The sequence below is a fragment of the Carcharhinus amblyrhynchos genome, chromosome 10, assembly GCF_965287045.1.
Source record: "Carcharhinus amblyrhynchos chromosome 10, sCarAmb.v2.hapA, whole genome shotgun sequence".
Classification (NCBI taxonomy): Eukaryota; Metazoa; Chordata; class Chondrichthyes; order Carcharhiniformes; family Carcharhinidae; genus Carcharhinus; species Carcharhinus amblyrhynchos.
In genome coordinates this window covers 18197292-18215846 of record NC_137333.1, presented here as the reverse complement: position 1 = coordinate 18215846, position 18555 = coordinate 18197292, and the positions used below count along the sequence as shown (strand labels likewise).

Sequence of the window (18555 nt, the reverse complement as noted above, 5' to 3'; positions counted from 1 at the left end):
GAACTTTTTTTTACCATTTCCTGCCTCCGGTGTTTCTTGGGCATAAAAGTAACTCAAAAAAACTAAAGTAAGAACTCTCACAATATCAGGTTAAAGTCCAACAGGTTTAGTTAGTATTCTTACTTTATTCTTTGCTGATGGTGGAGATGGAATTTGTTGCTATCATCATGTAGCCGTTTCAATTATTCTTCGCTGTGAGCCCAAAGCAAGAAAATGTCATCGAAATATCTATTGTGTAGCGTTCGTTGAAGGTATTGTGAGACTTCTTACTGTGCCCACCCCAATCCAACGCTGGCATCTCCACATCATTGCGACCAAAAAGTAAAATCCCGACAGTGCGGAAGAGGCCCGTTGCCCCATCTGCATCGACACATTAGAAACTCAAATGTAATCCCACCTGCCAACATTTGGCCCTGAATGTTGGAGAACTGCAGGTTAAAAATGGGCAAACATAGGCGAGTAGGACTACCGGGGAGAAATGGATTGAACCGGTAAGTGCATCTTGTCAGCAAATGCAGGGAGGGAGCGGGGAAGTCCATAGTAAAACATTGATATTAAGTGCTGATATGTGTGTGTAGTCCTTTTCCCAGTTTCGGGAAGAACCAACAATGTTGTCATGAATTTTCAGCTCCAAACGGATGCAGAATGATCATTGAAGATCATATCCTTTGGGAAATCCGCGCCCCGATCCTACCCCTGCCCCACTCCAACTTCACAAGGCGTTGCAGGAACATTGGTCAGACTGTAGCCGCCGCTGTGAATTCGTGTACTCAATACTTACCGAAGAAATTCAGATATTGCGAATCCCTCTTTCAAGTCTACGGTCAGAAGAGGGCGGTGTTGAATTGGAAATCCTGGTTTATCTGTTGCTCACCAGACTTCTTTCTGTCACAAAAGCGCGGAATATTCCAAGGCGACCAGACAGATCACAGTGAAGTGGCGGGACCCATCATTTCACCCAAATTCCGCCTTAGTAACTCCACTCCGTCACCGGAGAGCGTGGACAGAGGATACCAACCTGCTGCTGATTTAACATGGAGAATTGGACCATCGAACATTGTTAGTCTGATACTCACTTAGCAAAGCACATAAAAGAAATATGATAACCCGGGACACAGTGTTATATTTATCAGAAGCATACTGAGTTGGTGCGTGGTATCTTAGTCTGAAATCAGCCCCAGCAATTATACTTTTAGGGAGTTAAGTTTCCTTCTGTAATGAGAGTCACTTTAATGGGACTATCTGATCCGGCTACAGAGATGGATACATAGTTAGTCCGTGCTGCAACTTGCGAAGGAGACCTTTACTATATCCCATTCTCTGGGAAGTCTGTTTAATATCACAAATATTAAGTTAGCAGCGATGCATATTCTGTTCTACAATCTTCATTGCAGTGTTAATGTAAGCCTACTTGTGACACTAATAAACACTTTTTTAAAAAAAAATGAGATAATGTTGGGTGATTTTATTTGTAAAACATGGTAACATGTCACCGTGCGATTAAAGTAAGAATCACCGAGATTCCGAGTTGCAAAACCGAATTATTTGGAGTGTAAGGGGACCATGTTCTTTACTTTGCACCGTGTAGAAATCCTGTACTGGGCGCTGCAGGATCAAGGGTCCCTGCTGTTTTTATTTTATTCAAGATTAGATTGCCGTTTTCTCTGCTAAAGCCGAGAAAATGCAAGCAACGCAGTGCTTGCCTACGTGCTGAGGGAGTAATGATGCATAAAGTCGCGGGTTTAAATCCGCGTTTCCCCATCGTCTTTTTTTTTAAAAAAAAGAAAAACTTTGCCCATATTCATCACAAGAAGCTTGAATGAAGTTGACAGTTTCATTCAGGCGCTGTTTCTTGGTACAGCCCGCAGCTCTATTCATCGCCCTCCTCTCTCCCTCTCATCACTCTTCCCTCCGTTTATTATGTGGCCGGTGTGAAAAGCGAGTGGGACCGAGAGGAAGATTACCCTTCTTTTTGATATACGACTGATCATAACAAAAAGGCTGTCTGACTTTGTACTTCCCGGTTGGAGTCAAGCTCGCTGCATCAATTCGCCGGGGGCGGGGGGAGGTTGCAACGTGACATTTAGTTGTTGCAGTCACAAGTGGAACCTGCTTGTTAGAGATCCCACTAGGAGCAGATGTGTGCACCTACATTAAGTTCAGGATCATCTAGGCGCTGCTCTGAGAGGCTAGGGAGGGGAACGGGACGAGATATTATGCAAATAGCCAGGGTGGAGCTGCCTGATGTGTGTGTGAGAGAGAGGAGATTAAAGCGATCTGAAAAAGGAGGCAGGGCTTTCGCGCTGATTCAGAAGTCAAGAAGTCTCCAAGTAAAAAGCCTCTGGCAATCTGATTACTAAATGAACACCGGAGAAGATTAGCTTGCAGCTTCCAGTGCGGATTTTGACTGCTTTATTTCGTGTTCTCTCATTCTCTCTCTGTCTCCTGTTGGCTTCTATTTTACAAAGAAAAGTACTTATTTTAAAACAGAAAACCACAGCAGCAGCTGAGGAAGCTGCAGCGAGTTGAGTCTGTTGACCTGGAGTGTGAACGCAACCTTGAAGTATCACAGAGGAATCATCCCATCCGCTTCGACTGATTAACTTTTGATCGGTTCGAAACAAGCAATTGCAAGTTAGTTTTGGCTCTCCCGCAGCCTCAGTACAATTCCGGACCTGTTGGTAAACTGACAGCTGAGGTCAAAATGAAACGCTTGCGTTCTCCGAGGGGAAAGGCGAAGTGATAGAAACTTCACTGATAATTTATCCAAATTTGTCAATCAGCAAACTGGACAGCTCGGATCCTGGGTGTGGGTAAGTGAATTTTAATCTATTGTACCTTACCCGCCCCCTCCACCTCCACGGGGAATGCACTTTACATTTTAATGTGTGGTTCTGTCTGATCTGATTGGGATCTAACCAGGCTCGATCTGTCCCTGGGTCAGCCCAACTACTGGTAAATGACCCACTATATAACAACAGATCCAGAACCGACGCTGTTTTTAATTCATCTTTTCAACAAACATCGATTTCTAAGGGGAGGGGGGAAGGAGAATGCGTCCCTCTGACTCAACACAAACAAAAGTGTTCCAACGAATACCCGCGATGCGAACAGCCACTGGGGCCGAATTGGTTTAAGTTGTTTGCTTGATGATGATAAGGTGGTGTTTTATGGGGCTCCTTCTGTTTATAATTACGCGTTTTCTAGGTTTTCCTGAGGCACGTTTGGGAATCAGAGTTTCAGTGTGTACCCGAGTAGGCGCTGGAGTGTGGTGATTAGGAGATTTTCACAATAATTTCACTGCAGTGTTAATACTTGTGACACTAATGAATAAACTTAACAGCCTTCGGGATAATCACTAAGAAGACATATTTCTGTAACTTCAAACGAGAATAACTATAGTGTCTATTTTAAAGCGAGGAATTATGATAGTGAAATGGTAGAAAAAAAATTCCGATTCCTGTAGGACCATGTAGTTCACACTTCGTTTTATTGGCTACATCTACCATCATTGTAATGGAAAGTGCCATTCTTGTGTTGGGAGTGTGCTGTCACCTCATAAGGTTGGAGGACAGTGCAGGTGATGAGAGAGACAGCGCTCATTCTCCATTGCTTCCCCCAGCACCCCAGTCAGGGGAAAGTTCCTCCTTGCGGATGTGTGCTTCTGAAACGGCTCCAGGCATGTTGTCCCCGTCGCAATATTCAAACTGTGCTGGTGTTCCAGGCGAATCATGTCAGATTTTCTACTTGAACACAGAAAGACAGTGCTGTTCGTTTCCAGCAGAAGTGAGTCCGAACTAACAATATCATTCAGACTAAAGATGTTCCGCCATCAACTTATTGAGCCGTGGACCTGAAGTGAATGCTGGCCAATCCACTTCAGTGGAAATGAAGCCTTAGCAGATTCCTATTGTGCCTGGCTGTCTTCCTGATTCAGGAGCTGATGCAAGTTGTTCTGGGCGTCTAGTGTTGATCGCTTTGTATGCACGCTGACCTACATTCACAGTCGAATCCTGTTCCGTGCAATAGGTCAGAAAAAGCAATCGAGTTAGCAGTTAACCAGGCTGTTGTATAACAGCTTGCGACAACCATGCAGTATAAAGTAAGGAGCACAGGTCACTGTTGGTAACAGCTTGCATCTATTAGGACTGTTGTGCTTGGGACTTGCGACGCCTATTCAGAGCCCCTTCAGCGTGGAGACGACCAAACAAATTCTATTGTCCCCTCCTAATCCCAGATTTCAAAAAAGAAAAGACCCATTCTTCAACTGTTTTAGTCTTGAAAATTTCGGAGATGGCATTTCGGAACAAAATTGGGAAAGTGGATCAGAAAGACAAACAAAAACTTTCTAAAACACAACTGAATGATGATCAAAAGTAGGAACACAAATAAAATGTCTTCTTAAATTTTTGAGCAGGATTTTGATTTATGTATTAAAGTATCACCAAAAAAGTTGTGGCTTCTCAATACCACAAAACCCAGAACCCAGATGTCTCAAAGTGCTTTAGAGTTAATGAACTATGTTTAAAGTGTGGTTACTGTTACATGTTGGAAAAACAAGAGCCACATTGCACACAGTGAACTACAAAGAGCAATGTGGCAATGACAGGATAATCTGTTTAAGTGATGTTGATTGAAGGATAAATAGTGGCCAGGGAATTACGGCCTTGATGTTCTTTGCAATAGTGGCATAGAATTTTCTACATCCACTTGAGAGGGCAGACGGAGCATTTCCTCTTAAAGACAGCACCTGCCCTACAACATTACACTAGAGCGTCCACCTTAAGGTTTATGCTCAAGATCTGAAATGGGACTTAAACCTGCAACCTTCTGAGTTAAAAGTTAAAAATAAAACTGCACAATAACAAATAAAAACAGGAAATGCTGAAAGAATTCAACAGGTCTGGTAGCATCTGTGGAAAGAGAAACAGAGTCAACATTTTGAGTCTTTATGTCTTTCTCAGAGCACAATAATACGCAACCTCTGTGCCAGTCACTCATCTGACTTTCAGGGCAATAAAACAGGTATGAAACCTTCTCCAGAAGCTGTGTCACAGAAGTCTCAGGTGCTTTAGGCAGTCTGTATGATCACTTGGGTGCTTTGCAAGCTCATTCGCCAAATTAAGTGGCATTGTCCAGTGTGATATTAGAAATACATTATGATTTGTCCACAATTTTAATAAAGGCATTCATTTAAAATAATTATTTTGTGATGCCTTAATTATAATAATTGTCTGCACAAATATATATGAATACATTGATATGCCAATATGGTATTGTTCAGTTTCACTCTAAATCTTCTAAATGTTAAAGCAAACACTTCTGCCCACTCCTAATGTTCTTTACATTTACAGAGTTCCATTCTTACTGACCTCAGTGTGTTACACAATTGGTGGAAAACCTTGATCTACTAACTCTGCATTATGCTCCACTGATATTGCTATGAGGCTGGTATCTGCAGCACAACTACAAGCTTACTTTCACATTTCAGCATGGATGTATGTGCATACAAGTCTTGCATCAAACTCACAGTCATCACATTTCAGATATATACTCAAATGCAGACTTGATGGTCTGTTTCTGTGCTGTGATTTTCTATGATTAGCCAAAAGTAGGATGTGCATTATGGAAAATCATATCGCAAATGTCAAACAAAGCTTTTTTTTTTCTGAACATAATTGTCACTTTAAATAGTAAATTGACCAAGAAAGAAAATCTTTTTGAAAATTTCCCTTATGTTGACTATGTGATATGGTTTGGAATTTTTATAATCCTGAATATTAGTGAACTGATGCAATTGTATGGCGTCTGCATCATTAATCTGTAATTTCCCTTTGCGTTTCACTACACACCTACACATTTACGTGAATCACCACAAAATTGTTAAAACATTAATTTCAGAGGCAGGCGTGAATAGCGCATGTTTATCTGCGCTGGTAGCAGATGTAATGCCAGCTTTTAGGAATAACACATTAGAAATCAACTTGTGTCATGATCCCTCTAAAAACAAGTAACAGAGTGGTAATTCTATTATCATTCTCAGATATGACACAAGCATTTGTGGGGAAAGATGGCATATAATTATGACAGCAAGATCTTCTAGACCCCAATTATCCTAATTCTGTTATCAGTAAGATGAATCCTAGGCATATATATATATGATAATGTTTCTGGTTTGCAGCCCCTAAGCCTGTCAAGCATTGTTTACCATATGACTTCTATGTATTAAGAAATTCTGCGTCCATCATTACTTACATTGTGTTCTCTATTCATGGCCAAATTCAGTCCTAAACAAAGTGGCTTTGCCTAGCTATTTACATGTATGTTGGATAAATCTCAGAGCTTCTTTATTTATATATTACCTATGCCACCAGTTTTCTTCTGATGATATTCAGAAATAGCTGACAGAGAGTCCTGTCACTAATTGTTTTGCTAAAATGTGCAACACCCCAACCTGTGCTAACAATGGATAAGGAAAGAAATCACAGATAGAAAAAGATCAGTACCATTTGGGAAACATTCAGATAGAAAGAAAAATAGAAATGCTAAAAAATGTATACATTGAGACTGACAATATTATATATTTAATTTGGAAACAACATGAAGTAAGCAACAAAGCTTAAAAATAGAATATGGGACTAGATGCCAAGTTGTTATACAAATTGGCAACATAAAATAGGGAAGAGAGAGAGAGGGAGATTAGATTATAGTTTTGGATGAAGTTCCAAGGAGGTCATATTCACACATGTGGCACTTCATATTAATAAACCTAACTTTAGTTAGTCATGCCAAGGGCAACATTGAGTTTCTGGCTGAGCACAATAGAAACTAAGAAGGAGAAAATAACTTCAATAGCTTGGACACCAGTGGTTGAATATAATGGTGCCAAATGTAATTTTTAAGTAATGTATTTGTTTATGGGACGTGTGCATCACTGATTTGCATTTATTGTTCAGCCCTGATTGTCCTTGAGAAGGTGGTGGAGAGCTGCCTTCTTGAACCACTGGAGTCCATTGGTGTAGCAACACCCACTGTGCTGTTTGGATGGGAGGTTTAGGATTGTGACACAACAACGGCGAAGGAACGGCAATATATTTCCAAATTGGGATGTGGGTGACTTGGAGGGGAACTTTCATGTTGTTGTGTTGTCATGCGTCTGTTGCCCTTGCCCTTCTAGGTTCTAGATGCCTTGTGTTTGCAACTTGGAGTCGAAGGGAATATTGCGCATTTTGACACAGTAATAAGCGATATACCAATGGAACAGAATTAAACTGGGAAGTGTGAGAAAGGGAACTTTGGATATTAATCTGCTATCATAGTCAATCTGGGAAGATAATTTTTAAAAGATCATAAAAACACTAGATGCACGTTACCTTAACAGTGGAATACAATTCTACAAAGATCATTTTAGGGACAATTGTACCAAAAAAAATCCAAAGCCCAGGACAGGCGGGAAAATAGGAAAATTTTTCACCTGATTTTTGGGCAAGTTTTGTGTCTATACAATGCACTGATGGGAAGACATGCAATATTCAGGGACTTGGTTCTCATTATCATTATAATTATGCTCAATGGATGCAAGAGTCAGTAAAATCAATATGAATTAACACTGGTTGCTTTCAATGAAGTATGTATGGTCCTCATCACCTATTGAACATTATGGCAGCAAGTTGAAAATCTGCTCGATTGAATCGGATTTGAAGAATTATTTTTATTAGTCAAAATTAAGGCTTACATTAACACTGCAATGAAGTTACAGTGAAATTCCCCTGGTCACCACGCTCCGGGCCAGTGCACCTAATGAGCACATCTTTCAGACTGGGAGGAAACTAGAGCACCTGAAGGAAACCCATGCAAACACGGGGAGGATGTGTAAACTCCACACAGACAGTAACCAAACCAGGAATCAAACCCAGGTCCCTGGCACTGTGAGGCAGCAGTGCTAACCACCGTGCCACCATGACGTCACTTCATTTATCAAACATATGATGCTCTCAGTTTCCTGCACATTAAAATTAATGACCTGTGCAATCAATTCTTTAACTCGTGCTCCAATTGAGTCTGATTCCACTTCCAGGCACCATTTTTTCATTCCAAAGTGTGCAATCCTAAATTTTACTGTACAAAGGCATGCTCAAGCCCTGAAAGGGTGCAGAGAAAAGAAACAGTGATCATTCTGGATGGTGGAGGATGGGTTGTGAGAAAACTCAATCTCTACAGGTTGAAGAGAAGACAATTCAATTTTTCAGAAATTATATGGCTTAATTAAATTGGGTCCAGATTATCATTACCACATAATTTCCCTCTCTTTGTGTAGCATTCTTTCTTGTCTGAGAGTTGCTATTCATAGTTGCACGATATGACAATGAGGCAGTGAGGAGAGGTCAATCCCAAGAACTACTTCAGCAGTACAGAGACCAAACCCACACCACTGGTGTTATTAAGTGCGTGCTCCAACTAACTGAGCTAACCAGCCTCCTCAAAGTAAACTGGCAGGATCAAAAGCTGTACCTGAAATAAATTTGAAAGAACAGAATTTCTTTACACATAGGATAATTGTTGGAGTAAGTGATCAGACTGTGTGCAAGGGAAGCACTATTGAGTGTGCTTTGCTCAAAGATTTGAGAACTAATTTCAGAATATTCTACTGCTGGAACTGAACTTTAGTGTTGACAGGAATACTTAAAAGTTTTGGCATACCATTTGTTTAGACAGTAAAATTATTGCTAGACTGTGAATCCAGAAACTCAGCTAATGTTCTGGGGATCCGGGTTCGAATCCCACCATGGCAGCTGGTGGAATTTGAAATCAATAAAAAATATCTGGAATTAAGAATCTATTGATGACCGTGAAACCATTGTCATTTGTTGGAAAAACCCATCTGGTTCACTAATGTCTTTTAGGGAAGCAAACCTGCCTTCCTTACCTAGTCTGGCCTAGATGTGACTCCAGAGCCACAACAATATGGTCGACTCTCAACTGCCCTCCAAGGGCAACTAGGGATGGCAGTTAAATGCTGTCCAGCTAATGACACCCAAGTCCCACGATAGAATGAAAAAAATATAGATTGCATGGTCACTTTGATGTTCAAAGAGGAGCAGAATCTTTATATAGAGCAGATTCAGTGGGTATATTGAAACTTAAGCCGCCGTGATAACCAATACAGCACTGATCAGCTTCCAAAGTGACACAAATAATAACACAATTTATGAAAATAAATGCCTCAATATTTGGATGCTAAGAATAAGTTTAAAAAATGCAAATTAAATACAAGCACACCGAAGGTTCTACATCTGAGAAAACAAAACTCAAGTAACCTACAAGTATTGGGGCCCAAGACTGGATCACAGGACACAATGATGCAGGTGCTGGCTCTTTCTAACACTGGTTAGTATATATAATTTTCTGAGACTGCAAGGCACTATAGGTATCTTATTGACAAATTATGCCAATGAACTTCCTTATATCTTTTTCTGTTGGTTTAATATTTCATATTTAGGACATTTGTACACAATGAGTTTCAGTAAGACTGGAGTTTTGATTTGAAGTATGCTTGCAGCCTTTATCCTCAGCACTGCAGAGATCCTGCAGAAAGAAAATGGGTAGCTTGCTGTGATTGTCAGAACAGGCTTGAGGAGCTAAATGCCTTGCCTCTGCTGTTGTGTTCCTGATATACTTCCCTGGCAGGTGAGGCATCATGTCAAGATTGCCCATGCCTAAAATCACCTTCGCTATGTTGCAGTGGTTGGCTGCTTGATGAAAAGCAGTTACCTCTATTTGAGTAAGAAACATTTATGGAGAATTATCCAAAGGGCACTTTATTACCCTTCCTCATGAGTGATAATTTGGCAGATGTCACAAAGTCCTTTTCTTGCCCACTTTCTTCACTATGGAGGCAAGAAGAAGACTTTTAAAAATCAGTCTCACTGTCACAATAAAATACATAATGTTATTACAAATTCCACAGCATCATATGGCAGTTGCTCCTTGGACAACACCTTCCAAGCCGTGACCTCTACAACCTGGAAGGACAAGGGCAGCAGATGCATGGGAACAAGTTTTTCTCCAGGTTCCCCTTCGAGTCAAACACCACTTTGACTTGAGCTCTATCACTGTACCTTCACTCTCACTGGGTTAAAATCCTCGAACTCCCTTCCTAATGGCACTGTGGCTGTACCTACACCACATGTATTGCACTATTCAAGAAACTGACTCACCACCACCTTCTCAAAGGCAATTAGGGATGGGCAATAAATTCTGGGCAAGCCTGTAGCACCTACATCCTGTGAAACAATAAAAATAAATCTAGCCACGTTCAAAGAGCTTTGCAATATATCAGAACATTTAATGTATCTCCCATTTTGTTTTAGGATCCCTTTATACAGGGATTAGTAATGCTAAAACAGATTAACTTATGTTTATAAAGACTTGGCATAAGTAAGCTTTTTTGTTTGAATGTCTCCAATTGATGACAGAAGTTAATAGTTAATAACATATGACTTGTCGGTGACTTGGGCAGTTAGTTTGCAGAGACATGAGAAAAGTTGGACTATCACTTTCACAGCATCAAATAACAGTATCTCACAAATTTGACTAAGCTTTTTGAAGGGGTAACCAAGAAGGTAGATGAAAGTAGTGCAGTTGACATTATTTACATGGACTTTAGCAAGGCTTTGACAAGGTACCACGAGGCACATTGTTGCATAACGTTAAATCTCATGGGATCTAAAGTGAGGTAACTAATTGGATACAAAATTGGCTTGATGACAAAAGACGGAGGATTGTTGTAGAGAGTTGTTTTGCAAACAGGAGGGCCGTGACCAGTGGTGTACCTCAGGGATCAGTGCTGGGTACACTGTTATTTGTTATTTACATTAATGATTTGAATGAAAATTTAGGAGGCATGGTTAATAAGTTTGCAGATGACACCAAGCTTGGTGGCATAGCAGACAGTGAAAAAGGTTATCTAGGATTGCAATGGGATCTTGATCAATTGGGCCAGTGTGCCAATGAATGGCAGATGGAGTTCAATTTAGATAAATGTGAGGTGATGTATTTTGGTAAAATGAATCAGGGTAGGACTTACTCAGTTAATGGTAGGGCGTTGGGGAGAGTTACATAAGAAAAAGATCTAGGACTACAGGTTCATAGCTCCTTGAAAGTGGAGTCACAGATGGATAGGGTGGTGAAGAAGGCATTTGGCATACTTGGTTTCATTGGTCAGAACATTGAATACAGGGGTTGGGATGTCTTGTTGAAGTTGTACAAGACATTGGTAAGGCCACACTTGGAATACTGTGCACAGTTCTGGTCACCCTATTATAGAAAGGATATTATTAAACTAGAAAGAGTGCAGAAAAGATTTACTAGGGAGCTGCTGGACTTGATGGTTTGAATTGTAAAAAGAGGTTGGATAGACTGGAATTATTTTCTCTGGAGCATAGGAAGCTTAGAGGTAATCTTAAAGATAAAATAATGAGGGGCATATATAAGGCAGATAGCCAACATCTTTTCCCAAAGGTAGGAGAGATTGAAACTAGAGGGTGTTGGTTTAAGGTGAGAGGGGAGACTTACAAAAAGTCCCAGGAGGCAATTTTTTTCCCTCAGAGGGTGATGAGTGTCTGGAATGAGCTGCTAGAGGCAGTAGTAGAAGCAGATACAATTTTGTATTTTAAAAATATTCAGACAGTTATATGGGTAAGATGGGTACAGAAGAATTTGGGCCAAATTTGGGCAATTGGGCTTAGCTTTGTAGTAAAAAACTGGGCAGAATGGACAAGTTGGGCCAAAGGGCCTGTTTCCATGCTGTAAACCCCTATGAATTGATGAGTATATTTTGGATGTCAGGGTTCAGTGCAACTGACTCATGCATTAAGCCAAGCGAAATGCATCTTTGAAATAGAAAGATTTCACATAACCTGCTGGTGCATAACTGAGTTTTAGAATTGTCCATTAGTTCATTGAATCTCATGTGAACTTCCAGAACATTGAATGAAATGTTTTTTAACTTAGGGCATCCCACAACTCTAGGAGCATCAAGCATTATCATTGCCAGAAAATCTCTATTGCAACTGCACTTGGACGCTGTTCAGAATCAGCATGTGTTTTAACAAAGATGTGCCAACTTTGCATAACAGCTGGCAGATACTACTCTCAAACTGCTTGCTACAATGGGTGGAAGCATAGCTGAGTCTAAATCTACCCTCGCCCAGTATCCAGTTATGTGTGCCTTGCAGCTAGGGCCAGTTGGATAATGATGAAAATCAGAAACTGCAATCAATTCTTTAGCTTGGGAAAAGGTGAGGTCAAGGTAAGTATGACCCCAATTAAGATTAGTAAAGTCATCATGAGAAATGGGACCCATATCCTTTTGGTTTATGTGATGCTATATCTCATTTTGCAGAAGTGATTAACCACTGAGCTAACATGAACGTGCTCTCTTCGATTCTAAGTGCTGTCTGGTGAATAAACATGTCGAGAATCATATTTGCCTACATAGCAAGGTCAAAGTGTGAAATCTTTAGTGATATTCTGACTGTTGAGGTGCTTTGTAATGTTGGCAATATGTAACTGATAATGTCAATCCTTGGCTTGGATTTTGGGGTCATTGCCAAAACTACTGCACAGTTCAGCTCTTAATTGAATGGACTAATATTTAAATGCTTTGAAATTACTTTTTTTTTCAAATTTTGCATGTGCATACTTAATATGTTCATTTTCAATCAACTGATGCTCCTGTTAAAATAGAGAATAAAGGAACTGCATACCAAAGTAGTCATTGAATAATAATTTAACCAGCTAAGGATTTTCACAATTTGAAACATATTACAACAGTTAATGGACATAATTTTCATGTGGAAATGTGTTCAATCTGTGGACTAGTGGTTTAATAATATATTGATAGCCAATTGCTACATTGAGAGTAATAACCTAAACATAAATAGATGTGATTTATTATAATGAATACCAATGCACATATTTGAATACAATTATAAATGTTAGAGCTGAATTGAAGGATTAAGCTGCTGGTATAAGACCAGAGAATGAAATTCAAGTCGCTAATAAAAATAATTTGGTGTGTGGCGTTACATTACAGGCTTTTCTCCAATCCAAACTTCTTTCCTATTCCACACTCGTCGTGGATATACTTGTGTATTTTTTTTAATCATTATAAGCAGGATAGACTATTGATTTTCTTGGAAAAGGGTGCTGTGCTCAAGGGAATTATAATATTTTTAATGTGAAAGTTATACCATAATGACAGGTGTATGTGGAATTATCATGAAGGAATACACTATTCCATATGATATTGGAGCAGTGAATTCATGTTATTTAAGTGGGTAAACAATTAATTTTCTTATGTCCCAAAGAATATATTCATTTCCTTTGTAACTTGGAAGAGTTGTATGCTCCATTCAGTTTCCTTAATCAAATATAGTTATTTTGTTTGATCAGTCTGACATATGCTACTAATCAATGCAAAATGCTGTCTGTGTCCCTTTTATACTCAAAGAAAGCTACCAGAGAAAGTCACCTTCCTTTGTCAATGCTATTTATTCTATGTGATGCTCTGCAGAACAAGTGTGCTGCAGATTAGTGTAAATTCCAGATGGTCTCTGATAGATGTGAAAGGCATAATTCTGGAATGATGCAACATATGTACTTTACATATCAGTGAAAGAATGTACGGGATCTCTGAGTCAAATAGCAAAAGATCATCTGAATTTAATGTGGCTTATTAATCATTAAAGTGGTGCTGATTGTTAATTGATGTGTGCACTACTTTTGTTTTTATTGGTGAAAATAGCCCACTCCAAAATAGAACAATAATTTATGCTGATAGAGCATTAATGGCACAGTAGTTAGCACTGCTGCCTCACAGCACTAGCGATCAGGCTCAATTCTGGCTTGGGTCACTGTCTGTGTGGAATTTGCACATTCTCCCCATGTCTGTGTGGGTTTCCTCCAGGTGCTCCCGAATGGCCTTTCTTCTGCACTGTAGGGATTCTATGATTCTATGAATTAAAAGTGTAGCCATGTTGCATTAATTTCGGAGATGTGTGTCATGAATTGTTGGATATTAAGACACTTCGTACATTTGTCAAGGTGGTTTAGTGTGTTTAACTGTCACGTAGTCACATAGTCAATAATACTTCCATCTGCGCCATCTTAACCTATGGCTTATAGTAAGATAAGCCCATCTAATGAAATATTTGAAATTGTTCAAATTTACTTAATTAACTTGTGACAAGGGAATACTTAATATATGCTAATAAATGTAATATACACAAATAGCAATAAATCACAGATTTAGTGCAAAATCACTGAGTAAATATAACAAGATTTTCTGCAGCTGAACAGTTTGTTTTGATGGAACTATTTGTTAAAAGTAAAGCTTTTTCTCACAGAAGCCATTATCCCAGATACAGAAGATCTCAAAAAAATTTGAGCAAATTTGTAAATGAAGTCGATAAACGTTTCTAAAATTCCAAGAAGTGCAAAGCATTACATATCATGTAGCTAAAGTTAGTAGATAAACAATTACATTTGATTCCAATAAACAATGGACAGGATATTATAGCCCTTTCCACTGATGATATATTCTGGTCCCACCAAAGGCGATCCCCAGTGGTGGGATCTTGTCCACCAAAGGGGCAGGCGAGCCACACAAAACACCATAGACTTTGGCAGAATCGTTCACACCTGGCGACGGCAGAGGCAGCTCACCACTGGCCACCGGAAAATACGCCGCAACGGGGGTGGAAGATCCCAGCCATTGAGTGATATGTCGCCAAAACAGATTAGAAGTACCATCTTTTTCTTGTTTACACAGATGATCTGCATTTATCCAGATCTGGCACATCCAAGCCAAAGGCGATAGCACTCAAAATGTCAAATGATCTGCCATAGGGAACCAAGGGATTGGAGCTTAAATTGGGCAATGAGGGATAGAATGAGACTCTTCAATTTCACTGGCTTATTCACATGGCTTTACCTGGAGTATGGCTCAAAGTTAAAAGATCTGCAAGAACATACTATTGCTGGGTCAGATTTCTGCAACTCTCTCCCGAACAGCATTGCAGATATACCTACACCACATTGACTGCGGCTGTTCTCGAAGGTAGCTCACCACCACCTTCTCAAGAGCAATTAGAGATGGGCAATAAATGCTGGCCTAGCCAGCAACATTACATCCCATAAAATCAATCTATAAAAAAATGCCAGGGACATGTCAACAAGACACGGTGGTGGATGCTGGCTGTTCAGCAGCTGGACCGTAACTTCAAAACTTGTATCAAGCCTATAACAGTGTTCGTGCCAATTTGCTGATGCACAGTAACAGTCACCCTGCACAGCTGTTAGATTTAACACTGTTTTACTCAATGGGCTGCAATTTCCTAGTCCTGCAGATGGTTTTGGGGGCAGTACTGGGAGCAAAGTTGAAGGTTCTTCCTTTGAAGTGGCTCTTAAACCTGATTCTCCAAGCAGTGTTGTAGGAATTGAATCTGATTGGTATTAGCTGCACACCAGACTGCAGCAGTTAACTTTTTAGGCCAGCTCAGTGCCCGTGTGGAATCATGTTAGTGATGCTGCCAGGATCTTGTCAGTGGAGAATGAGTTCCTTGTAGAGGCTGAATCCCAGCCTTTCCCTGGAGCTAGCCTCCATGTAGTAGATCAGTGAGGTGTACATCAGAGCCAGCAGCCTGGCTTTAATGCCTGTGGTATCTTTTTGTAAATTTATTTTTCAAATCCATATTTTATATATGATTCAAAAGGTGGGATTCTCTGGCTACACACTCTCAAAAAAAGAAATTCCCACTTGAGCTCAATGGACCTTTGAATGGTTTGCCAAATGTTCTGTCATGTCTGTTATGATTCCCACTGCAGGTGAGATGGGAGCATTTTGGCCAAAGTTTCTAACAGATTGGATGTCAGTTTTGACTACGTGCTGGTGATTTTTTCTTCTGGATCATGGATTTAATCCCCAACCCAGACTTTGTGAACATCATTTAGGCCAGCACTCCAGTGCAGTTCTGAAGGAATACTGCACTGCCAGACATGTTGCCGTTTGGATGGAAGTCCTTCCTGCTCTTTCAGGCAGTCATACAGGATTCACTACTGTTCAAAGAAGAACTTGCGATTTTCTTGGTATCCTAGATGTTGTGTAGGATTTTCTGGCCGTTCCCACCAGTATGATCTTCCGGTCCCCCCATTACGAGTTCCCTGGTGGCAAAGAATGCAAACAACACGAAATCAGTGAGAGAAACCATGACAGGCCACCTCCATCATCATAAAACCCGTCACTAGGGGTCATGCCAAGAGGGGTGGTTTCAAGAGGGCAGGGGACAAGCATTAAAGGGAGAATGACCTTGACAGGGCGGTGCCTCCAATGCACCTAGGAGATCTTTGCCTCACACCAGTCCATACCATGAAGGAAATACTGCCAGGGGCAGGATGAGGGCCTTAAGTCGATGTGCCACTTAAAGACCTCAATGGATCTAAGGGCAGATAAGTCAACTGATACCTCTCCCACCAACCTCCCTTAAAGTTCTGGACAGGTCAGGAGGGAACAGATCGGGAAGCCCAACCCCTGTGTTTTACATTCCCCACACATCTTCAAACCCACTGGTCAGGGAGAGTAAAACATGGGCCAAGATTTTTCAGAAACAAGAAGAGATTATCCTATCCACCAAGCCTTTGCGGCTCCTTCAGATAACAGCCTCACCAGCTCACCTTTTCACAAATTCATTCATAAAAGATGATATGCAACTCAATGGCCTTCTCTATTACATTGCTCCATTTTCACTCATGGTCCCTGATTTGTAACTTGTGTTCCTTGCCAGTTTGGCCATATGCCATTTGGTGAAGCCAGGCAAACTCTGCACTGGAGAGAAAACATTCTTCATTTCTATGTTCCATATATTTGTTCAAAGTCTCTCTTACAGTTTACACATTTTTTTAAAACATTCATTTTCAAAAAGAAAATGATTAGAAATAAATCATGATTTAAAATCTCTTTAAACAGACAATGAAAGGTGACTTTGCCGTGATAAAACACAAGTATTTTTGGTTCGCACCTTGTCAAAATATTCCTTTTCTGCAATTTGTTTTATTACAGCAAGTGAATATTTATGTATCTGTTCACAATTCCATTCTGTCACAGCTGACAAACACCTGAATCAGTGCTAGGAGAAAATAAAAACTTGCTGGTGTACATCTGCTACAGATTATAACAATATGGTGGAACTTCAAAATGCCTAATTTGAAGTAAAATAGTAGAGTCTTTCACTCTGGGATTTGACATAAAATGCTTCATACTTCTAAGTGGACCTTTCAGACAGAGAGAGCATCACAACTGGATTACAGAGAGAGAAGACTTTCTGTGCCAGGTCACCTCGGGTACTATTTGATCATTTCTTACACACCTTGTCCAAGTCTTCCTGCTTCATGGGTGGCATGATGGTGCAGAGGCTAGCACTGCTGCCTCAATGTGCCAGAAACATAGGTTCAATTCTGGCCTCAGGTGATTGTGTGGAGCTTGTGCATTCTCCCCGTGTCTGCCTGGGTTTCCTCCAGGTGCCCCAGTTTCCTACCACACTCTAACGATGCATGGATTGGGTTGATTGGCCATGCTAAAATACAGAGATAGAACGTGGGTGTCGATGCAGGCTTGATAGGCCAAATGGCCTCTTCTGTACTGTAGTGATTCTATGAGTCGCATCATATGGGGTCATCATGTTGCTTTGAACATGATACTGCCACAGCACAAACAGATGTTGTTTACATTGCTATTACCAGGAAGTTGTCACTGAATGCTAAATAAAAATGTGTTTGAGTAAAGGAATGAAAACAGAAAGTGCTGGAAATATGCTGGAGCTCTGCTGCTTCTGTGGAGAAAGAAACAAGCTTAATCAAATATGACTCCTTTTCATAAATGCTGCCAGACCTGCTGATATTTTTGGCAACTGCAGCTTTGATTACATATTTTCATAGAATCCCCACAGTATAAAAGGAGGCTATTCAGCCCAATAAGCCTGCGCCGACAATAGTCCCACCCAGGCCCTTTCCCCATAACTGTATGTATTTACTCTGCAAATCCCCTTGACAATCAGGAACAATTTATCATGGCCAGTCCACCTAACCTGCATACCTTTGGACTATGGAAGGAATCTGGAGCACCCGGAGGAAACCCACCCAGACACAGGAAGAATGTGCAGGCTCCACACAGACAGCGATCCAAGGCCGGAATTGAACAGAGGCCCTTGGGACTGAGAGGCAGTAATGCATCCCACTGTGCCACAAAACTGCCAGCGCCCATGGTACTTTGCATTTATGTACCATCAATAATCTGATTAACCTTTAATGGGGACTAGTCAGAAAGAGATTTTTCTAGAGAGGATGTCATACTTTGTTGTTTCAGACATTTTCATCTAACAAGGCATTGCAGTGAGGGTGTGATCAGTTGGATTCCTCACATATGTCTTCATAATGATGATATGTAACACCTGAGAGAGTAACCAGTACAGTATCTTTTTGTGTCAGGACTACTGCAGC

General features: G+C 40.5%; 1 protein-coding gene across 1 annotated transcript in view; it reads left to right on the top strand.

The window, feature by feature from the left end:
* The first annotated feature begins 2134 nt into the window (after window positions 1-2134).
* The window catches only part of slitrk6 (SLIT and NTRK-like family, member 6), a 33936-nt gene continuing 17515 nt past the window's right edge, over window positions 2135-18555 (top strand). The window contains exon 1 of the mRNA XM_080198137.1: window positions 2135-2813. The gene's annotated coding sequence lies outside the window, so the exon portion shown is untranslated. The remainder of the gene's footprint in view (window positions 2814-18555) is intronic.